We start from the raw sequence: 25,573 nt of genomic DNA, 5'->3' as shown, positions 1-25,573 counted from the left end.
GATGCATGGAGCATGTTTCCTCTGGCTGAGGAATCTAGAACCGGGGGTTATAGTCTCAGAATAAGGGGTCGACCATTTAGGATTGAGATGAGAAACTTTGTCACTCAGGGTGGTGCATCTTTGGAATTCTCTACCCCAGAGAACCAGTCTTTGAGTTTATTCAAGAAAGAGAAAGAGATCGATAGACTTTTGGATATCAAGGGATATGGGGATAGTGCAGTTGAGATAGAAGATCAGCCATTATCTCATTGAATGGCAGAGCAGGCTTGAGGAGCTGACTGGCCTACTCCTGCTCCTAATTCTTATGTTATGTTCTGAATGTAGGAAAATGCAGCACCCAATTTGCACATGGCAATCAGAAAAATGACCAGTTAAACTCTATATAGCATTGCTGGTTGAGGAAAAATTTTGGTCAGGACACCAGGAGAACTCTCCTGCTCTTCTTTGAATAGTGCTATGGGATTATTTACATCTATCTGAGAGAGCAGACAGGACCTTGGTTTAATATCTCATCCCATGAGAAATGGCAACCGATTATATATGCTCTTTAAAGTATCTGAATTCACTATAATATATACCACCCATGCTGCTCTCTGGCGAGTAGGAGGGAGCCATTTGTCATTCCATATCAACGTCAATTATTTATTGCCATTTTGACTTAATGGCTCAGATGTCTTGAGGCTGCATTCTTGTTTCTAAATGTACAATCAGAAAAGAGACTTTTCAAAAAGAAATGAGATGAAGTCCTGAAAAATCCCTGTTAAATTGGCAAGTTAATAGCACAATGATATAGTAGTGAAAATAATAGCAATGAAAACCTATTTTTAGTCAATAATTTCCTCTTGGCCTTGACTTTATTACCTATCCTGGTGCTTAATCTAGATGCCACCTCAGAGCCAGTATCACAGAGGCATTTGGCGGCTGGATTGTTGCACGAGGCTATTGGGACAGCTGAGTCCTAGGAAGTATCCATTGTGCCATGGCTAGCTACATGCTCCTTCAGCATGCATCCGAGGGGCAAAGCTAAAGGCTTGGCACGGCTGCAATCCTGAGAAACAAAAGTCTCATGTTGTATGACTCCAGACGCGGGATGCCAGCCCTCCAGGAATCTCCAGGAATTGAAGGTTAATCTCCAGGACACTGCTGCAAACAACCCAGAAGAAAAATGATACGGACATTAAAACAAGTTGGGCTAAAAACTCGGTTGCGTAGCGCCCGTTGTTTGGGTGCTACAGGTGCCGAATTGGCTCAAAAATGGTGTATGAGCAGCGCTGGTTTGACGCCAGCGCTGCCATTTTTTACTTCAACGTTGGAGCTAACGTCCTCTCAACCTCTCACAGCTGAACATGCATTCAGCCACAGGAAGGACCCCTCAGCTGCGCTACTTAAAAGGATCATCACCTACTTACAGGTTAGTTGTTGACTAATTTCTACTAGCTGTTGCTGAGTTTGTAGAAGCACTTGGTGTTTTCTAGACTTCTTTAAAGTTGCCTAAAGTCTACAAAGAATGGTGTGGCATGTGCTCAAGGATTTGGTACTGACTTGCAAAGCTTTTGCTCAGATCAGTTCCTCCGAGGCATGGGTGCAGTAGTTTGTATCCTCCTTGGCCTGCAGTGTGATAGGGAGAATGAGCAGCTGCAACACAGAGCAGGACAAGCAGCTAGAAGAGGAAGGAGGAGGGGGAGAAGGGCTGACAGCAGGAGGCCATATTCATCCAGGGTCTTCAGGGAGCAATTCTCCTACCTCAACCTCAGCGAAGAACAGTGCATGTGACATCTCTGTTTTAATAAGAAGGTGCTCATTGAAATCTGCCACCTGCTGCAGGCAGACCTGCAGCCTCAGTCCAGGGCAAGGACAGCATTTCCAGTAGTTGTAAAGGTGACAGTGGCCTTGAAATTCTTTATGTCGTGCTCCTTCCAGGTGCAGCAGGTAACATCTGTCACATCTCCCAATTCGCCATCCACTCCTGTATAAGGGAGGTGAGTGAACGTCTGTATGCAAGGAGAGCTGAATACATTTAATTCTCCCTTGCACAAAGAGCAAACATGCAGCTTCGCCAGTGTAATTTATTTACTTCATGAGTTCTTTGCTTAAGAATTCATAGCAATACATTGCTATTAAGAACTAGTTGGTTTAACATTCACACTACCAGTTACCAGTTTATCCACAAGGCTCACAACCACCTGCCTCATTGTGGATCCCTTGAACCCAACTGGCTGGGGTTTTATTGAGTCTTGTGAACATCATGTGACTGGTTAAGCCACTCCCAACTCAACAGCTCTACCAACCTGTGAGCCTACTCACAGGTGCATACATTACATTGCTTCCCTTTCTTTAGAACAGGGGGGCCAACATTGCCCCTTTTCTTAAGGTCTGTTAACACCACAAATCTGCAGCCATGCTGCGGAGTGAAATGGCTGCTGACTTTTCGTGTAATGGCTGCCATTATCAAAATTCTGCACCTGCGGTTTCCCGTTCCCCCCACCACTCCACTGTTGCCGATCTGTCCTAAGTGCATCATCACAGTGTGCACCGCCGATGTTCACCCCGCCCCGCCCCCCCCCCCCACCCCCCCACCCACACGACAGTGAAATTCCACCGAGAAAATCTTCCTCCTGCCGGGTGGTGCCAAAACCTGCTTTTTTCCAATGGTGTACTGAAGCTCTGGTCTCCTGAAATGGTGATGTGGCTCCCATTAAAGAGGAGGACGCACTGCCGCTGCTGCCATGTTTTTTTTTTGTCGGCCGACTGCCATGTTGGGCCGACCATTATGCTCCCGGGTTCGGCAGGGCCACCAACAGGGCTGGCCCAGCTGAAACCCTCCCTGTTGGCCCAGTGGACCGAAGTTTAAAAATCGTGCCGGCTCTCCGCTTTACGTGAAGGGGAGGGCCATGGTGACGTGGCGGCGTGATGATGTCATCAGTGCTACGCTGATGACTGACAGTGGCGGTCACTACACCCGGCCCCAACTTCCGGTCCTCTAGTGTGCTCAACGCTGCACTACCATCCCCATTATGAGCGACTACCAGTCCACCAGAAAAAAAGCCAAAGCGCGGAATTTCGCTCAAGAAGCCACCTCATCCTCTGCACCCCGTTTCCAGCAGTTTGCAATTTCGGCCCCAAGGTACTTATTCAATATTTCAAAAGATTACTTATCATGATTTACAATTTTACAAATTCGATTGCTGAGCCTGAGTATCTTGTTGTAAATTTTTAGCATCCTCCTGCTCCGACCGCCATTTCTTTGCAGTCAGCTGGCTGTAGCCAGTTTCTATATTCGTATTTGACTTCAGAGACCATTTTGGGGAATTTCTGTTTTTAGGGCGTGTAGCCCAGGAGTCCTGTGTCCTCTTGAGTTTCCTTTGAACCCTTACATCCGTTCTAGTGTTAGCTTTCTTCCTAAGATCTTGATATTCCCAGTTATCAATATCTTGTCTAGTTGGTTTGCGTTTCCTCGTTGATCTTCTCAACTGAACCCCAACTCCACCTTCCGCTTCCCCCCCAAAATATAGAGTCTCTGTGGGATTGTCTCATACCCGCAGAACCGCCTTCAGTCGGCTGCATCTGAGTTGGTGGGGATATGGATGTTGTGTCCGTTGAAGTACTTGGGCCTGCCAAGTGACTCTGATCATTTTCTAAGTCAGGCTCATAATTATCTATGGTATCGAAGGTGCATCACTCACTAGCAACATTTGATCCAGATGAACCTTCCTGATATATTCACCAATTTTAACCGAGTACTGCTTGGTGCCACATACCTGAATAATTGTACCAATGTCCCATTTGCGTGGACTTGACCTTTTCGATGGACTGAGAACTCTGACCTGATCACCCTTCTGAAAGCACCACTCTTTTGTACCAGAATAATAATGATACCTCTGCACCGATTGTGCCTTCTCTACCTTATCAGATAAGTGCGATTGCAATAAACTGAGACGTGTCCTCAGCCTATGCTTCATCAATAATTCAACAGGTGTGTACCCTGTTGTAGAATGAGGCGTAGTTCTGTATTTGAAAAGAAAATTCACTAACCTGTGCTTCATGATCACCGATGATCCAGTCTGTAGAACTTGTTTCCCAAAGCCTCCTTGACAATCCTAACCAACCTTTCAGCTGCACATTCGAAGCAGGATGATATGGTGATGATATATATTTGATACTGTTATGTCTGGCAAAATTCACAAATTGCATGGACTGACATTGCGGCCCTTTATCTGACACCAATTCGTCGGGCAGGCCATGCCATGCAAAAATATTCTGTAATTCATCCAATGTACGCTCTGTAGTCGTAGATGACCCCATATGCCTTACCTCCAGCCATTTCGAATAGTTGTCAATTAGAACCAGAAAATTATCACTGACCCCCTCACACAAATCAATATGTATTCTTTGGAATGGTCTCGTTGGCCAAGTCCATGTTTGCAAGTGTTTTAGCTGGCATGGTCCTGCAGTCTTGTCAGATAGTGCACTTACATACTAATACTTCTAAGTCTTTATCCAACCTGGACCAATAAACAAAACTTTGGGACACCGCTTTCATGCTTACGATGCTAGTATGCTCACCGTGAAGTTCCGTCAAAACTTTGGCCCGTAATACACTGGGAATGACTACTTTCAAGCCCCATTTTAGACATCCCTGCCGAGGATGATAAAAGGGCTTTATCCCCTCATCTAAATGCATCTGATCTTCAGACCACCCTTGCAGGGTCTGCTCATAGGCCCACTGTAATGTGGCATCTTTCTGTGTGTGCTCTGCCATAACAAAGGCGGTGACCACAAAGTCCTCATCAATGACATCTAGAGTGAAGATTGACTGTTCGCGGCCAATTTCAGAATCTTCATGAGGCAACCTTGAAAGGGTATCCGCCATTGCATTCTGCTTTGATGTGCGATACTCGAATTTTTAATCATACTGAGACTATAAAATAGCCCATCTTTGCATCCTGGAAGCTGCCATAGATAGAATTGCCGCCTTTGGGCCTAGGATAACTAGTAACGATTTATGATCAGTTATGAGCGTGAATTGGCGCCCCAAAAGAAACTGGTGAAACTTTTTAATACCAAATATAATTGCTAAAGCGAGGCCATAATTTTGTTTGCTTTTGTTGAGCGTACGTGATGCAAAGGCAACCATTTTTTCCTGCCCATCATTCATAATATGGCTGATCACTGCTCCCACACTATACCCAGAGGCGTCAAATGCTAGTCTTAGGTCATGAATAAGATTATAACAGACGAGAAGAGCACTACTGCTCAAGCGTCGCTTGCATGTGTCGTATGCATTATGTTGCTCTTTGTCCCATATCCAACGCACCCCTTCAATAAATAATGGTGTGAGACTTGGACCATATACAGTAGACACCTCAAATCACTGGAGAAATACCACCAACGATGTCTCCGCAAGATCCTGCAAATCCCCTTGGGAGGACAGACGCACCAACATTAGTGTCCTCGATCAGGCAAACATCTCCAGCATCGAAGCACTGATCACACTCGACCAGCTCCGTTGGATGGGCCACATTGTTTGCATGTCTGACACAAGACTCCCAAAACAAGGACTCTACATGGAACTCCTACATGACAAGCAAGCCCCAGGTGGGCAGAGGTAACATTTCAAGGACACCTCAAAGCTTCCTTGATAAAATGCAACATCCCCACTGACACCTGAGAGTCCCTGGCCAAAGACAACCCTAAGTGGAGGAAGAGCATCGGGGAGGGCACTGAGCACCTCGAGTCTCGTCGCCGAGAACATGCAGAAAGCAAGCACAGGCAGCGGAAGGAGCATGCGGCAAACCAGACTCCTCACCCACCCTTTCCTTCAACGAATGTCTGTCCCACCTGTGACAGAGACTGTAATTCCCGTATTGGACTGTTCAGTCACCTAAGAATTCACTTTTAGAGAGAGAGAAGCAAGTCTTCCTCGATTTCGAGGGACTGCCTATGATGATGATGGTGTGAGCAGCGTTGCTCATCCAGGAAGAAAATGAGCATAATATTGGACCGTGCCTAAAGAAGGATCGGAATTCAATATTTGGTTCCGGAGCCATCATGGATGGCTTGCACTTTCTCCTTAACTGGTTGGAGACCATTTTCATCAACCCGCAATCCTAGACAAACGACCTTGCACTGTATGAATGCACATTTACTCCTCTTCAGCTTCAGATTATGGTCATTGAACATCTGAATACGGTTCTCAGATTTCCAGATTTTCCCTCTTTGTCCCGATGGCTATCAACACATCATCCTGATTGCACAAACAGTGATTCATTCTCTGTAAGATCTGATCCATGGTAACCTGAAATATCTTTGATGAGGATTTGATACCATAGGGAAACTTAATGTATGAATATAATCTTTTGTGTGTGTTGACTGTCACATACTGCTGACTATCCTTGGCAACGTTGAGTTGAGCATAATGACAACATTGTCCTCAACAATGACATCTTTTGTGAAGACTTTGGCTCCTTCCAGTTCTTCATACAGGTTTTGTGATGTCAGTAACAGGTACTGTTCATCATCAACTGCTCAATTCAGGGTAATTTTATAATCCCCACAGAGCCGCACCTTTTTGTCTGCCTTCGGAACTACAACTAATGAGGTGATCCAGTCACTGCTATCAGCATTCACTAAAACTAAATTTTTCTCCAACTTATCAAGCTCTCTCTCAACCTGCGATTTTAATGGATATGTTGGTCCTCAAACATATTAGCATATTTCTCCAGCAGAGTAACTAGCCGAGACTTAACCATTTCTGTACTACAGACGCTGTACCAATCATGACTGACAGAATAACTTTCATCTTCTCATGCACTGCTTGTTCCTTATTTGTGAATTTGCCACACCTGCTGGGACTTCATTGACATCATTAGCTCTAAAAAAAACTTTTGTAATCTTTCACTGGAATATCGAAATGATTCCTTATTCTTATCAAAGGCTCCCAAATTACTGACATAACTCGTTGTCACATGCATATTGTCTTCTTAGTTTAATAGCCGTTAATCATTCTCAATAATCTTGAATTGCTTTACAATGACTCTAAATGGCTATCCACAAGCTCTTTTTGTCAGTTCAACACTGTTCAGTACTCTCAATGAAAAAAAATGGTACTACCAGACTCTCATTCGGGAATCACACTGCTGGTATATCTCCTTGTTGTGCGCCACTTGCATTTGCCTTCTCATAAAATGAAATTCCACCAAAAATTTCTTCATGAAGAAACTCCCATCCTCGCTGCCATTTTGTAATGTATTTGCTTCATGGGTTCTTTGCTTAACAATTCATAGCAACACATTGCTATTAAGAACTAGTTGGTTTATTAGCAAAGTTTTAACAATCACATTACATAGTACCAGTTTATCCACCAGGCTCACAACCACCTGTCCCACCCTGGATCCCTTGAACCCAACTAGCTGGGGTTTTATTGAGTCTTGTTAACATTATGTGAATGGCTAACCCACTCCTAACTCAACAGCTCTACAAACATACATTACAGCCAGGATAGCAGGCTTCCCCATGGTGCAGGGCGCCATTGACTGCATACACGACGCTTTGCAGGTGCTGCATCTCAATTCGGAGATATACTGCAACCGGAGGGATTTTACTCCCTTAATGAAAAGTTATATGTGCGACCATACTCAACGCATCATACAAGTCAATGTTGGGTATCCTGGCAGAAGCCATGTTGCCACAATTCTGTGGCAGTCTGCTGCACCATCAGCATTTGAGCCACCACAACAAACTAGAGGGTGGCTACTGGGTGACCAGGGCTTATCCGCTGACCACCTGGCTCCGCTATGCAAGCAAGCACATAATGAAAGTCAGGGTGCCAAAAAGAATCTGATAGAGCAGACAATTGGCATTCTTAAACAACGCTTCCTCTGCCTGGACTGCTCTGGAGGAACCCTGCACTACTCACCAAGGTGTGTCTCAAAATTCTTCATCGTCTCCTGTATGCTCCACAACCTTACCATCATGCGGCATAGCCTTTGCCACCAGTCATACGGTGACCAGCTGAGGAGGAGGAGAAGGAGAAAGCAGAAGAGGAGGAAGCATAAGGGATCAGGCAACTCAGATAGCCCCTTTCTACCTGGCCTGTCCTTGATTGACTCATCCAACTGCAGTACCTGTGAATGCAACCCCAATTCCCCATTCAACAATAGTCCAACATCTTACCTTCCCTGTCACTGACCATCAAACCGCCCTCTTGGACACACTGCTACCATAAAAGCCACCACAAAACAAACATTCCAAACCAATTTTATCAATCAAACCATCGCAGTATTTTATTTAAAAGTAAACGAATCACTGTTGTGCATTCTCTTAGTGCCAGTCTTCAATGTGCCTTTGCCTGTCCTGGTGCTCCGACACAGTGCTACTCCAGTGGCTGCAGCATAGAAACATAGAAACGTAGAAACAGAGAAAATAGGTGCAGGATTAGGCCATTCGGCCCTTCGAGCCTGCACCACCATTCAATAAAATCATGGCTATCATTCACCTCAGTACCCCTTTCCTGCTTTCTCTCCATATCCCTTGATCTCTTTAGCCGTAACTCCTTCTTGAATATATCCATTGAACTGGCATCAACAACTCTCTGCGATAGGGAATTCCACAGATTAACAACTCTCTGAGTGAAGAAGTTTCTCCTCATCTCAATCCTAAATGGCTTACCCCTTATCCTTAGACTGTGTGCCCTAGTTCTGGACTTCCCCAACATCGAGATCATTCTTCCTGTATCCAATCTGTCCAGTCCTGTCAGAATTTTATGTGTTTCTATGCGATCCCCTCTCATCCTTCTAAACTTCAGTGAATACAGGCCCAGTCGATCCAGTCTCGCCTCATATGTCAGTCCTGCCATGCCAGGAATCAGTCTGGTGAACCTTCGCTGCACTCCCTCAATAGCAAGAACATCCTTCCTCAGATTAGGAGACCAAAACTGAACACAAAATTCCAGGTAAGGCCTCACCAAGGTCCTGTACAACTGCAGTAAGACATCCCTGCTCCTATACTCAAATCACCTAGCTATAAAGGCCAATATGCCATTTGCCTTCTTCACCTCCGACTGTACCTGCATGCCAACTTTCAATGACTGATGTACCATGACACCCAGGTCTCGTTACACCTCCACTTTTCCTAATCTGTCGCCATTCAGATAATAATCTGCCTTCCTGTTTTTGCCACCAAAGTGGATAACCTCATATTTATCCACATTATACTGCATCTGCCATGTATTTGCCCACTCACCTAACCTGTCCAAGTCACCCTGCAGCCTCTTAGCATCCTCCTCACAGCTCACACCGCCACCCAGCTTAGTGTCATCTGCAAACTTGGAGATATTACACCCAATTCCTTCATCTAAATCATTAATATATATTGTAAGTAGTTGGGGTCCCAGCACTGAGCCCTGCGACACCCCACTAATCACTGCCTGCCATTCTGAAAAGGACCCGTTCATCCCAACTCTCTGCGTCCTGTCTGCCAACCAGTTCTCTATCCACGTCAATACATTACACCCAATACCATGTGCTTTAATTTTGCACACCAATCTCTTGTGTGGCATCTTGTCAAAAGCCTTTTGAAAGTCCAAATACGCCACATCCACTGGTTCTCCCTTGTCCACTCTACTAGTTACATCCTCAAAAAATTCCAGAAGATTTGTCAAGCATGATTTCCCTTTCATAAATCCATTCTGACTTGGACCGATCCTGTCACTGCTTTCCAAATGCGCTGCTATTTCATCGTTAATAATTGATTCCAACATTTTCCCCACTACCGATGTCCGGCTAACCGGTCTATAATTCCCCACTTTCTCCCTCCTTTTTTAAAAAGTGGTGTTACATTAGCTACTCTCCAGTCCATAGGAACTGATCCAAAGTCGATAGACTTTTGGAAAATGATCACTAATGCATCTACTATTTCTAGGACCACTTCCTTAAGTACTCTGGGATGCAGATTATCAGGCCTTGGCGATTTATTGGCCTTCAATCCCATCAATTTCCCTAACACAATTTCCTGACTAATAAGGATTTCCTTCAGTTCCTCCTTCTCGCTAGATCCTCGGTCCCCGAGTATTTCCACAAGGTTATTTGTGTTTTCCTTTGTGAAGACAGAACCAAAGTATTTGTTCAAATGGTCTGCCATTTCTTTGTTCCCATTATAAATTCCACCTGATTCTGACAGCAAGGGACCTACGTTTGTCTTCACTAATCTTTTTCTCTTCACACATCTATAGAAGCTTTTGCAGTCAGTTTTTATGTTCCCAGCAAGTTTCATAGAAACATAGAAACACAGAAAAATAGGTGCAGGAGTAGGCCATTCGGCCCTTCGAGCCTGCACCGCCATTCAACAAGATCATGGCTGATCATTCCTTCAGTACCCCTTTCCCGCTTTCTCTCCATACCCCTTGATCCCCTTAACGTTAAGAGCAATATCTAGCTCCCTCTTGAATATATCCAGTGAACTGGCATCAACAACTCTCTGCGGCAGGGAATTCCACAGATTAACAACTATCTGAGTGAAGCAGTTTCTCCTCATCTCAGTCCTAAGTGGCCTGCCCCTTATCCTAAGACTGTGTCCCCTGGTTCTGGACTTCCTCAACATCGGGAACATTCTTCCCGCATCTAACCTGTCCAGTCCAGTCAGAATCTTATTTGTTTCTATGAGATCCCCTCTCATCCTTCTAAACTCCAGTGAATAAAGGCCCAGTTGATCCAGTCTCTCCTCATATGTCAGTCCAGCCATCCCTGGAATCAGTCTGGTGAACATTCTCTGCACTCCCTCAATAGCCAGAACGTCTTTCCTCAGATTAGGAGACCAAAACTAAACACAATATTCCAGGTATGGCCTCACCAAGACCCTGAACAACTGCAGCAAGACTTCCCTGCTCCTATACTCAAATCCCCTTGCTATGAAGGCCAACGTACCATTTGCCTTCTTCACCGCCTGCTGTACCTGCATACCAACTTTCAATGAATGATGAACCATGACACCCAGGTCTTGCTGCACCTCCCCTTTTCCTAATCTGTCACCATTCAGATAATATTCTGCCTTCGTGTTTTTGCCTCCAAAGTGGATAACCTCACATTTATCCACATTATACTGCATCGGCCATGTATTTGCCCACTCGCCTAACCTGTCCAAGTCACCCTGCAGCCTCTTAACGTCCTCCTCACAGCTCACACCACCACCAAGTTTAGTGTCATCTGCAAACTTGGAGATATTACACTCAATTCCATCATCTAAATCATTAATATATATTGTAAAGAGCTGGGGTCCCAGCACTGAGCCCTGCGGCACCCCACTAGTCACTGCCTCCCATTCTGAAAAGGACCCATTAATCCCGACTCTCTGCTTCCTGTCTGCCAACCAGTTCTCTATCCATGTCAGTACATTACCCCCAATACCATGTGCTTTGATTTTGCATACTAATCTCTTGTGTGGCACCTTGTCAAAAGCCTTTTGAAAGTCCAAATACACCACTTCCACTGGTTCTCCCTTGTCCACTCTACTAGTTACATCCTCAAAAAATTCCAGAAGATTTGTCAAGCATGATTTCCCTTTCATAAATCCATGATGACTTGGACCAATCCTTTCACTGCTCTCCAAATGCGCTGCTATTTCATCCTTAATGATTGATTCTAACATTTTCCCCACCACCGATGTCAGGCTAACTGGTCTATAATTACCCGTTTTCTCTTTCCCTCCTTTTTTAAAAAGTGGTGTTACATTAGCTACCCTCTAGTCCATAGGAACTGATCCAGAGTCAATAGAATGTTGGAAAATTATCACCAATGCATCCACTATTTCTAGGGCCACTTCCTTAAGTACTCTGGGATGTAGACTATCCGGCCCCAGGGATTTATCAGCTTTCAAACCCATCAATTTCCCTAACACAATTTGCCGCCTAATAAGGATATCCTTCAGTTCCTCCTTCTCACGAGACCTTCGGACCCCTAGTACATCGGGAAGGTTATTTGTGTCTTGCTTTGTGAAGACAGAACCAAAGTACTTGTTCAATTGGTCTGCCATTTCTTTGTTCCCCATTATAAATTCACCCGAATCTGACTGCAAGGAACCAACATTTGTCTTCACTAATCTTTTTCTCTTCACATACCTATAGAAGCTTTTGCAGTCAGTTTTTATGTTTCCGGCATGCTTCCTCTCATATTCTATTTTCCCCCTCTTAATTAAACCCTTTGTCCTCCTCTGCTGTATTCTAAATTTCTCCCAGTCCTACGGCTTGTTGCTTTTTCTGGCTAATTTGTATGCCTCTTCCTTGGATTTAACACTATCCTTAATTTCCCTTGTTAGCCACGGTTGAGCCACCCTCCCCGTTTTATTTTTACTTCAGGCAGGGATGTACAATTGTTGAAGTTCGTCCATATGATCTTTAAAGGTTTGCCATTGCCTATCCACCGTCAACCCTTTAAGTATCATCTGCCAGTCTAATCTAGTCAATTGGCGCCTCATACCATCAAAGTTACCTTTCCTTAAGTTCAGGACCCTAGTTTCTGAATTAACTTTGTCACTCTCCATCTTAATAAAGAATTCTACCATATTATGGTCACTCTTCCCCAAGGGGCCTCGCACAACAAGATTGTTAATTAGTCCCTTCTTATTACACATCACCTAGTCTAGGATGGCCAGATCTCTGGTTGGTTCCTCGACATATTGGTCTAGAAATCCATCCCTAATACACTCCAGGAAATCCTCCTCCACCGCATTGCTACCACTTAGGTTAGCCCAATCAATATGTAGATTAAAGTCACCCATGATTACTGCTGTACCTTTATTGCACACTTCCCTTATTTCTTGTTTGATGCTGTCCCCAACCTCACTACTACTATTTGGTGGCCTGTACACAACTCCCACTGGCGTTTTCTGCCCTTTGGTTTTCCGTAGTTCCACCCATACCGATTCCACATCATCCAAGCCAATGTCCTTCCTTACATTTGCATTAATTTCCTCTTTAACCAGCAACGCCACCCCACCTCCTTTTCCTTTCTGTCAATCCTTCCTAAATGCTGAATACCCCTGGATGTTGAGTTCCCAGGCTTGGTCACCCTGGAGCCATATCTCCGTGATGCCAATCACATCATACCCGTTAACTGCTATCTGCGCAGTTAATTTGTCCACCTTATTCCGAATACTCCTCGCATTGAGGCACAGAGCCTTCAGGCTTGTCTTTTTAACACACTTTGACCCTTTAGAATTCTGCTGGAAAGTGGCTCTTTTTGTTTTTTGCCTTGGGTTTCTCTGCCCTTCACTTTTACTATTCTCCTTTCTATCTTTTGCTTCTGTCTCCATTTTATTCCCCTCTATCTCCCTGCATAGGTCTCCATCCCCCTGCCATATTAGTTTAACTCCTCCCAAACAGCACTAGCAAACACTCCGCCTCGGACATTGATTCCGGCCCTGCCCAGGTGCAGACCGTCCGGTTTGTACTGGTTCCATCTCCCCCAGAACCGGTTCCAATGTCCAAGGAATTTGAATCCCTCCCCTCTGCACCACTGCTCAAGCCACATATTCATCTGAGCTATCCTGCGATTCCTACTCTGACTAGCACGTGGCACTGGTAGCAATCCTGAGATTACTACTTTTGAGGTCCTACTTTTTAATTTAATTCCTAGCTCCCTAAATTCGTCTCGTAGGACCTCATCCCGTTTTTTTACCTATATCGTTGGTACCTATATGCACCACGACAACTGGCTGTTCACCCTCCCTTTTCAGAATGTCCTGCACCCGCTCCGAGACATCCTTGACCCTTGCACCAGGGAGGCAACATACCATCTTGGAGTCTCGGTTGCGGCCGCAGAAATGTCTATCTATTCCCCTTACAATTGAATCCCCTATCACTATTGCTCTCCCAATCTTTTTCCTGCCCTCCTGTGCAGCAGAGCCCGCCACAGTGCCATGAACCAGGCTGCTGCTGCTCTCCCCTGATGAGTCATCCCCCTCAACAGTACCCAAAGCGGTGTATCTGTTTTGCAGGCGGATGACCGCAGGGGACCCCTGCACTACCTTCCTTGCACTGCTCTTCCTGTTGGTCTTCCATTCCCTATCTGGCTGTGGACCCTTTACCTGCGATAAGACCAACTCACTAAATGTGCTATTCACACCATTCTCAGCATCGTGCATGCTCCAGAGTGAATCCACCTGCAGCTCCAGTTCCGCAACACGGTTGATCAGGAGCTAGAGGCGAATACACTTCCCGCACACATAGTTGTGTCCCTGATTTCCCACATGGTACTCTCATACTCTATTTTCCCCCTCCTAATTAAACCCTTTGTCCTCCACTGCTGAATTCTAAATTTCTCCCAGTCCTCAGGTTTGTTGCTTTTTCTGGCCAATTTATATGCCTCTTCCTTGGATTTAATACTATCCCTAATTTCCCTTGTTAGCCACGGTTGAGCCACCCTCCCCGTTTTATTTTTACTCCAGACAGGAATGTACAATTGTTGAAGTTCATCCATATGATCTTTAACTGTCTGCCATTGCCTATCCACCGTCAGCCTTTTAAGTATGCTTTGCCAGTCTATTCTAGCCAATTCACGTCTCATACCATCGAAGTTACCTTTTCTTAAGTTCAGGACGCTAGTCTCTGAATTAACTGTGTCACTTTCCACCTTAATAAAGAATTCTACCATTTTATGGTCACTCTTCCCCAAGGGGCCTCGCACAACAAGATTGCTAATTAGTCCTTTCTCATTACAAATCACCCAGTCTAGGATGGCCAGCCCTCAAGTTGGTTCCTCGACATATTGGTCTGGAAAACCATCCCTAATACACTCCAGGAAATCCTTCTCCACCGTATTGCTGTCAGTTTGGTTATCCCAATCTCTATATAGATTAAAGTCGCCTATGATAACTGATATACATTTATTGCATGCATCCCTAATTTCTTGTTTGATGCAGGTGGAAGGCTGTTGACTTTCAGTGGAGGAGACGGCAGATGGCCTTGCAAGATGACCTCAAATCAGCTCTGGTCCTAGTATGCCCGGCATCGGACTGCAACACCTCGGCAAGGGCGGCGGCCGTCTAGTAGGCTGGCTAATGGGCAACAGCTGGGACACTGACAGAGTGGAAGTCGTGGGAGGATGAATGCTGTCAGCCACAGAGTGGACAGTAGGTTCACCTTCCATGAAGCCACTCCCACTCCCCAAGGCAGTGCCTCAGCAATCCTAGTAATCTGCTGCAGGACAGATTGCTGGAGTGTTCTGAGAACGTGCAAGCGTCTTTCAAAATTGGTAATGTGTAAGACTCCTCCATCACCATCCCTGTCTGGAGGGTTTCCTGAACCCCTGTGGATACAGAACATCTCTCCTTCTGTTTACCTCCTGCATCAGAGCCTGGAGTGCTGCAGCCAAAAATCTGGGAGACCACTTTCTGCCATATTGCACCATCTTCACCCTTCCTGTAGGTCACACACTGCTCTACAACAACTTCCAGACTGGAGTGCTGCAGCCATAATGCACCTCCCCTTTAAGAGGTGCAAGCTGGCTTTAAGAACTGCAGGCTAGCTTTCATTGGTGCTAGCCTTGCATGGACTTGGGCCCCTGCTGAGTGTGTAGCCACTCAACAGAATGTTTAGCATTGAGCAGCATGCCACTATTATTATAATTAGCAGGCAACATGAAGTTTGCGTGCTGCCTGCATTACTTTGAACGGGCCCGGGTTAATTGCGCATCGCGATTCTCGCGCCCGTTTTTGGGCCTTATCCAATTTTTAGCCCATGTGTCTTATTTTATTTCTTTTGAACACTGTTCTTTGTATAGGCTGTTAGACCGTCAGTCAAGAATCATCCAATTGAGAAATGAATTGGCCTGGGAGGGCGATGCGCATCCTAGATTGCTGAGCAAAGCAATGGTGGAGATAGTAGAAGGTCTGACCACATTCTTTCAAACCTATTTGGATATGGGAGTGGTGCCATAGGACTCAAGAGTTGTAAATGATAGGAGGAAGACAGCAGTGGCAAACCAATGTTTTTCTGACTGGAGAGAAGTATGCAGTGGAGCTCCCCAGGGGTCAGTATTAGGAGCGTTGCTTTACTTGTTATATATAAATGCTCCACCTCACACTCAATGAGTTCCCTGCTGGAGTGGAACTAAACTACAGAACCAGTGGGAATCTGTTCAACCTCCGTCGCCTTCAGGCCAGATCCAAGACCATCCCATCCTCTGTCGGCGAGCTACAGCACGTGAACAACACTTGCATTTGCGCACATTCAGAGGCTGAACTCCAAGTCATAGTCACCATCTTCACCGAGGTGTACGAAAGCATGGGCCTTACACTAAACATCCGTAAGACAAAGGTCCTCCACCAACCTGACCCTGCCACATAGCACTGCCCCCCAGTCATCAAGATCCACGGTGCTGCCCTGGACAACGTGGACCACTTTCCATATCTCGGGAGCCTATTATCAGCAAGGGCAGACATCGACGACAAGGTTCAACTCTGCCTCCAGTGCGCCAGCACAGCCTTCGGCCGCCTGGGGAAGAGAGTGTTCGAAGATCAGGCCCTCAAATCTGGCAACAAGTTTATGGTCTACAGTACTGTAGTGATACCCGCCCTCCTGTATGGCTCAGAGGTGTGGACCATATACAATCGACACCTCAAATCGCTGGAGAAATACCACCAGAGTTGTCTCCGCAAGATCCTGCAAATCCGCTGGGAAGACAGACACACCAACGTTAGTGTCCTCGTCCAGGCCAACATCCCCAGCATTGAAGCACTGACCACACTCGACCAGCTCTGTTGGACAGGCCACATTGTTCGCATGCCTGACACAAGACTCCCAAAACAAGCGCTCTACTCTGAACTCTTACACGACAAGCGAGCCCCAGGTGGGCAGAGGAAACATTTCAAGGACACCCTCAAAGCCTCCTTGATAAAATGCAACAACCCCACCGACACCTGGGAGTCCCTGGCCAAAGACCGCCCTAAGTGGAGGAAGAGCATCGGGAGGGCACTGAACACCTCGAGTCTCGTCGCCAAGAGCATGCAGAAAACAAGGAAGGATCGTGCGGCAAATCAAACTCCCACCCACCCTTTCCTTCAACAACTGTCTGTCCCACCTGTGACAGAGACTGTAATTCCCGTATTGGACTGTTCAGTCACCTAACAACTCACTTTAGAGTCTTCCTCAATTTCGAGAGACTGCCTATGATGATGATGATGGATGATGATAAATGAACTGGAATTGGGTACAGTTTTGAAGTTTGTGAATGATACAAAATATATTAAGCAGTGTACAGGATAGTAGCAGACTTCAGGAGGACGTAGACAATCTGGTGAAATGGGCAGACAAGTGGCACATGCAATTTAATGCACATAAGTGTGAAGTGATACACTTTAAGGGGAACAACATGGAGAGGCAGTATAATCTAAATGATTCTATTTTGAGGTGTTGTAACAGCAGAGGGACCTGAGGGTGCATATTCATTAATCATTGAAGGTGGCAGTGCAAGTTGATAAGGCAGTTAAGAAAGCATATGGGATACTTGCCTTTGTAAATAGGGGCCATTGAATATAAAAACAATAAAGTCATACTAAGGCCTCATCTGGAGTATTGTGTATAATTGTCAAGGCCTTGGAGTGGGTACAGAGGATGTTTACCCGGATGATACCAGGGATGATACTTCAGTTATGTGGAGAGATTGGAGAAGCTGGGATTGTTCTCCTCAGAGCAGAAAAGATTAAGGGGTGACCTAATACAGATATTCAAAATTATGAGGGGTTTTGATAGAGCAAGAAGGGAGAAACTTTCCTTGTTAAGTAGGTTGCTGACTAGACGTCATAGATTTAAAGTAATTGACAAAAGAACTAGAAGGGAAATGAGGAGATTTTTTTTCACACAGGTTTGTTAAGATCTGGAACCCACTACCTGAAAGGTTACCGTAGGAACTTTCAAAAGGCAATTGAACATGTTCTTGAAGAGGACGATTTTCAGAGTTTGAGGAAAAAGCTGGGGTGTGGGACTAAATTGGACAGCTCTTTCAAAAAGTCAGCGTGGCACTACTGGCCGAATAGCCTCCTTCTGTGCTGTAAGATTCTATAAACTGGGATTGTTCTCTTTTCAACAGAGAAGGTTAAGAGGAGATTTAATAGAGGTGTTCAAAATTATGAAGAGTTTTGCTAGATAGGAGAAACTAGCAGGAGGATTGATACTGGCAGGAGGATTGATACCCAAAGGATGCAGATTTAAGATAAGTCTCTGTCACAGGTGGGACAGACAGTTGTTGAAGGAAAGGGTGGGTGGGAGTCTGATTTGCCGCACGTTCCTTGTTTTCTGCATGCTCTTGGCGACGAGACTCGAGGTGCTCAGCACCCTCCCGATGCTCTTCCTCTGCTTAGGGCACTATTTAGGCTAATAAAAATAGTGGAGAAGATTTTTTTTTAATGATCTAGAAAGCACTACTGGAAGGGGTGGTGGAAGCAGATTCAATAGTAACTTTCAAAGGGGAAGTTAATATATACTTGAAAAGGAAAAATTTGCAGGGCTGCGGGGAACGAGCAGGGAAGTTGGACTAATTGCATAGCTCTTTCAAAGAGCTGACACAGGCATGGTGGTCGACTGGCCTCCTGCTGTTCTACGATAGCCACAGTTCTTCACTTGGTCAGCTGGTGTTTGATGTGCAGAGAAATTCATTACCACACTTAAATGTTTTCAAACTAACGTTTCTGTTTGCTCAATACAGACAGCATATTCTCTTCCCAAAGGGACTCAACTCATTCATCCAAGTTCAGAGAAGTTAGGTACTAGCTGGCAAGGTTTAGGGATCACCCAGTGTGTGCAAAGATACTGATGGAATTTAAACAATTAAAATCACTGTACCAGTATTGTGCACTGGTAAGTTTCTCAGTACTTGTCTAGCTAGCACCACCCTACTTGTTAGAGCATTGGCTTGCAGGGTTATTTGGAGCCAAGTGGAAAGAATTCCAGTTCCCAATGACAATTTACCCCTCCATATCCAAGTTATTAACCAGGCTAGTTGGTCAATCATCAACCTATTCCAAGGAGTTTAGTAGTTGGTTGTTGGACAACTGACAATTGTGGGTTTATGTCCTCACAAAATGGATAACAGATATCTGGAACTCCTCATAAGCTGCAGATTGAATGCATTGCCACCATAGTATCATCATAGGCAGTCCCTCGGGATCGAGGAAGACTTGTTTCCACTCTTAGCATGAGTTCTTAGGTGGCTGCACAGTCCAATACGAGAACCACAGTTTCTGTCACAGGTGGGACAGGTAGTCGTTGAGGGAAAGGGTGGGCAGGGAGCCTGGTTTGCCGCACACTTCTTCCGCTGCCTGCACTTGATTTCTGCATGCTCTCGGCGACGATATTCGAGGAGCTCAGCGCCTTCCCGAATGCACTTCCTCCACTTAGGGCGGTCTTGGGCCAAGGACTCCCAGGTGTCAGTGGGGATGTCGCACTTTATCAGGGAGGCTTTGAAGGTGTCCTTATACTGTTTCCGCATTGCCACCATCATGCTGAGCACTGAATGGACACATGCCACACACACCCCATTAACTGCAATTCTTCCAGTTGGAGGTTCAGATCTCCCGGAGCAACTGATTGACTTCCTGCACCACATCATGGTAGGCACTCTAACCTGGATACATGAATGTGTGTTCTCATAACCGACTTCCAGGTAACTCCAGTTACTTGCATTTATATACTGTCTTTAATATAGAAAAACATCCCAAGGCATTATACAGAGGCGTAATCAGTCAAAAATGAACACCAAGACAAAGAAGGAGATAGAAGGAGGCTGCCCAAAAGCTTAATCAAAAAGATGTGTGTTAAGGAGGGTCTTAAAGGATGAGAGGGAGAGATTCACAGAGCATGGGTCCTATACAGTTGAAGGCACAGTCACCAATGGTTGGGCAAAGGCCAGAGTCAGGAAAGGAGAGTCCGGTGGTGGGGGTGGGGTTGGGGTGATTGTAGGGATGGAGGAGATTAGAAATAGGGACGGTGAAGCCATGAATGAATTTAAACATGAAGGTAAGAATTTAAAATTGGGGATATTGGGGGACCAGGAGCCAATGCAGGTCAGGAGTGATAGGTGAGTGGTGTAGGATCGGACAGCAAAGTTTTGAATGAGCTGGTTTATATAGTGTAGAGGATTGGAGGTCACCCAGGTGAGCATTGGGAGTTGACAAACACAGAGGATTCTTAAGATCTGGAACCCACCACCTGAAAGGATGGTGGAATCGGTTACCATAGGAATTTTCAAAAGACAATTGGACATGTTCTTGAAGAGGGTGATTTGCAGAGTTTCGAGAAACAGCTGGGGTGTGGACTAAATTGGACAGCTCTTTCAAAGAGTCAGCACAGGCAGAACTGGCCTCCTTTTGTGGTCACCCAGGTCACCCAGGTGAGCATTGGGAATTGACAAACACTTTCCAGCACATCATGTGCCAAGTTTAGAGTTTCCTGAACAGCTGTACATCAGACATTTGCCTTAATTGTTGTGGATGCAGTTTGTGATATGTTGATGTCCTGGATATCCAAATCCAGTGTTATATACCAGACTTACTTTTCATCATTTGATAAATCTAGAACCTTATTTGGAATATTTTGCGAGCTCTTTTTGCCACAAATCCACCTTACAACTTAGTCATGCTTCATACAAAAAGGCTGAAGGAAGCCCTTATGTTATATCCTTGATGCATATACGGCTTTTTGATATTCAGGCCCTGAATTCCAGAGGTTGTCCTGATCTCCGTTGGTGAAACCCTGGAGAAACAGTGTAAAATGGCTGAAAACAGCTGTTAGCACTGTTTCTCTGAAGGTTCTGCCACTCTTTTGCTGAAGTTACAGCAAAAATTGGGTCAAACGCCATGGAAATTCAAGCCCCTAGTACAGTATTGACATTATTTGTACTGATTTGAGAATATTTACTGCTTTATGCGAGAAGTCGGTAAAGGTAGCTAACACAGAGTTTCCAACACTTGGAACTATACTCGTTCAACATTCCTCAATTGTTGAGAGAGAAAAAAAATCATCTTTCAAGAGGATAATGTTTAATATTTGTACTGTAAGTCCATTGTTTTATCTTTCATTATTCTTTTACCTTTATTCTTTAGCACTATCGTCAATAATCCCACGGATTTCATCGTAGGAGGACAATACACTAAGTCATCCTTGGAGGGTTGTTGCACAATGATTGATTCTCCCACATTCGACTGCAAGCAGCTCTCTTTTTAAAACAAAAAAAGTCTTCTGAGAAATTCAGCCTCTTTTAATTTGCAACTGCACTATTGACTTGATTGCATTGATTGTAGTTACCTATACAAAGCATTCACTGCCCACTGCCCATTACCTACCAAACATTCTTTAGGAGAGACAAAGGCCCCACAAGTTGGTCCTACGCTTTGAAACACATTTACAATTCATGCACCTCGCTGAAAGCAACAGTGATGCATCCCATCTTGTAAAACACTGCATTAATTGCACTGCAGCCATCTCCACATATAATCAACATATACCTGCTGTTTCTAACGAAAGACGCACCACCTCTTCCAGGTTGTTAGTGCAACAGGGAAGAGACCAATTGGTAGGATATTTGGTGGACTCTGCATGAGTTCCAGTGAAAACTCATTGAAAAGCATGGTTGGGAATTTCTTCGATGCTTCTCCAACTCTGCGATCGTAACTTTGGCACAATCCCTGTTTACACGTGGTTAAATTACAAAGACAGATACCCATTCATCTGCATCTCCACCCCTTATTCCTGAATTTTGTGTCAAGGAACTAAACATTTTCTGAAGGCAAGGGCCAGAAAAATTTGCCCTACTGTGCACATCAACCAAGTATACAAACCCTTCCAAAATTAATTTCCTTCCCTCCCAAGGCAGTGTATTTTTAGTTCCCTCTTTCATATAAACACATATATGTAAGGCTAGATTTTCCATATCCTCCCTGTGGTGAGGTACCTAGCTAACTGTAAGCACACATTGGAAAATTGGTGGTCCATGGCCCATAATTTTCCTGAAGAGTGCTCACAGTGTGTGAAGTACCTTGCCACAGGCGATGAGTCAGAATAGTTACCCTATATTGTACATTGACTATTAATTCTTTTTAACTATGAACATTTATTTTCAGATTTTATGAACAGTTTGAACAGTTTTGGAAATTTATAATGTTTTGTCAGTTAAAAAGTAGAGATGAGGTATTCTGATGTGTAATGTCAGGAATGTCATTTGTGTCTTTTATTGAAATTGCTTTCCATATTAAATATATCTAATGAAACTTTTATATTTTGTCTATTGTCAGTTTCCAGTTGCTGAACACAGTATTCAATCTATACCAAACAGCTACATAAACTATAGAACAATTTCTCCCAGTCACAGTCAGCCACAAAATTGAAAATCATTAAATTATTGACTGCAGAATGAGGCTGGCACAATGAATCAAGAGAACCAGTGAATGATACAACACAGAAGGAGGCCATTTGGCCTATTGTGCCTGTGTCAGCTCTTTGGTAGAGCTATCCAATTAGTCTCAATCCCTGCTCTTTCCCTATAACCCTGCAATTTACTTTCCCTTCAAGTATTTATCTAATTCCCATTTTGAAAGTTGCTATTGAATTTGCTGCCACCACCCTTTTGTGGAATGCATTCCAGATCACAACAACTTTCTGTGTAAAAAAACAAGTTTCCACATACTGTCTCTGGTTCTTTTGCCAAGCACCTAAATCTGTAACCTCTGGTTACCCATCCTTCTGTCACTGGAAATAATTTCTCCTTATTTACTCTATCAAAATATGATTTTGAACACCTCTATCCTCTTAAAAGGGGTAAAAAGGGACACTGTCTCGAACTTAATGGGAGAGTCCCTTTTCTTTGGAGAACGTGCTGCACAACTTCAGCAAAGCCCAAGCGGTCCTCTGCTTAACTTTCTCTGCTTTAATGAGAACAAACCCAACTTCTCCAGTCTCTCCACATAACTGAAGTCCCTCATCCCTGGTAAATCTCTTCTGCACTCTCTCTAATGCCTTGATATCCTTCCTAAAGTGTGGTGCCCAGAATTAAACATAATACTTCAGCTGAAGCCTAATCAATGTTTTATAGAGCTTTAGAATAACTTCCCGGCTTTGGTACTCTATGCCTCCATGAATAAAGCCAAGGATCCGATGTGCTTTTTTAACAGCCTTCTCAACTTGTCCTGCCACCTTCGAAGATGAATGTCCATACACCCACTTGACTCTCTGTTCCTGCACCCACTTTAAAATTGTTCTGTTCATCTTTTCACTGTTTTTCTTAACCATTTTATGTCTGTCTAGGACAAGCACTTCCAGCTCAAGATTAGCATAATGTATGTACAGGTGTAGCTTCTCCAGCATTGTCCAAAATTAAGTGAAAACCACAGGCCATCAGAAAAGCACTTTTAGTTGCACTTTCCACTACAAGGCTGAAAGGGGAATAGGACTAAGAAGGTACAGGAAAAGTTGAAACCCAAGATGCAGTCATGAGTCTGCAGCTCACCATCTGATCCCCTGTCGAATGGCTGGTGAGAGGGAGGCTGCGAGTATGAAGCCCTAATTTTCTAATATCAATACAGTTTAGACCCAAATGGTTAGAAGTGGGTATTAAACAGACTCAAATGAAAATATGGTACTTGCACTGAATTTTCCACGCTCAGCTCATTAACAAAGCTCTAGGTGTAAATTTGGATGGGTGCACACTAGTGGTGGGAGCAGAATATTATAGCCCTAATTTTAACCTAACGTGCCCGGCAGCATAGCATCCATCCATTGTGAGTCCCTGGTGCCAGGGTGAGGGACATCTCGAGCCGGCTTGAAAGGATATTGGACAGGGAGGGGGTGGATACAGTCATTGTGATTCTTGCTGGGACCAAGAGTAGGCAAGAGGTCCTGTTTGCGGAGTACCAGGAACTAGAATATAAATTAAAGAACAGGACCTTGGGTTAAAATCTCTGGATTCTTATCTGAGCCACATGTAAATTGGTGTCGGGATAAGCTAAAGCTGATTAGGGAAGTGAACACGTGGCTAAAGGAGCGGTGTGGGAAAAAGGGGTTCCATTTCATGGGGCACTGGCACTAGTATTGGGACAGGAATGAACTGTACTGTTGGGATGGGCTGGGACCAGGGTCCTGGTGGAAAGGATAAATAGGGTGGTCACAGGGATTTTAAGCTAGTAAATGGGGGGAGCGGGCTCAGGTGGAAATTATAGTACAAATAGTAGTTCAAAAATAAATGAAAGAGAAGAGAGTAAAGTATCAGTCAGAAATTGTGCTTTAGGCACTACATGTGAAGGGAAGACTATAAGATGTAAAGTGATTAAAGCAGGAGAGAGAAATAAGAACCATTTGAGTAAAACATCAGAACTGAAAGACAGGCTAAGGTGTGTGGCCCAAATAAGCGATCTTTATATAAACACATGGAGGGAGGGGGAGAATTGATTTCTGTCCCATTTGGGACAGATCATTTAAATTACCGTCTGGTGGGAGTCAGAGGAAAGAACAGGAAAATTCGACTGTTTAACTCTGACACTGCCTCCCAGCGCTTTGGGGAGCTGTTGGAGGCAGTATCGGGGCAGGATCGGGTCGGGATCGAGGCAGTGTCCATCACCACCGTGCTAACCATGTCTTCACTTAAAGGGAAGGGATGCTACGAGGCCTAGTGAGGCCTCAGTGGAGCCCACTCGGCCACCAGGGAGGCGTTCGGCTGGGCTGCCTGTTGGCCCGGCTGAATCAGTGGCCACTATTGTCGGGCCAACTCAGGAAGTCGGCTGGCAATTAAAACAAAATGGCGAGCATGGTGGTGTGCCCTCCCCTTTAAGGCGGCTGCACCACCCAGTTACCAGCAGCTTCCTGCCTTGCGAAGCTGTCAGGGGCACCGACCGGCAGCGGCTGCACTCCCGCAGGGCAATTTCACCTGCGGGGTGGAAAAGGGGTCACCGCCGGATGGTAAGGGGTCAACGCATGGCCAACAACGAGTCGGACCACCGAGCGGGGTGGAAACAGGGGGCGCAGCAGAAACCTGTTTTCACCGCCCCAGGCCCGGGAGCAATTGTGGATGGGTCGACCTTACTGCCTGCCCCAGTCGGTAAGATGTTACCACCCCGTTACCACTTCTTAGAGACGGTAACAGGCCTTAAAAAGGGGGCAATTTCAGCCCATGGAGTATAAGGAATCAATTGAATGAACTGCAGGTGCAAATTCAAATTGAAGGTATGACATGGTAGCCATTACTGAGACATGGCTGCAAAATGGTCAGGATTGTGAACTAAATATACCAGGTTATAAGGTCTACAGGAAGGAGGGAAAATGGCAGAGGGGGAGGAGTAGCCTTCGTGATTAAGGATGAAATCACTTCAATGATAAGAGAGGATATAACGAGAGGTAAGCAGGCAGTGGAGATTTTATGGGTAGAATTAAGAAATAGGAAAGAATTTAAGACTGTAGTGAGAGTTGTGTATAGGCCCTCTGGTAATAGCTGTGAAGTGAAGGATTGTATAAATGCAGAGATTAGACAAGCATGTAGCAATGGCAGAGTGGTTTTAATGGGGGATTTTAACTTTCATGTAGATTGGAATAAGCAGACTAGCA

This window comes from Pristiophorus japonicus, chromosome 1 (assembly GCF_044704955.1).
Source record: "Pristiophorus japonicus isolate sPriJap1 chromosome 1, sPriJap1.hap1, whole genome shotgun sequence".
Lineage (NCBI taxonomy): Eukaryota > Metazoa > Chordata > Chondrichthyes > Pristiophoridae > Pristiophorus > Pristiophorus japonicus.
This window is presented reverse-complemented; position numbering follows the sequence as displayed.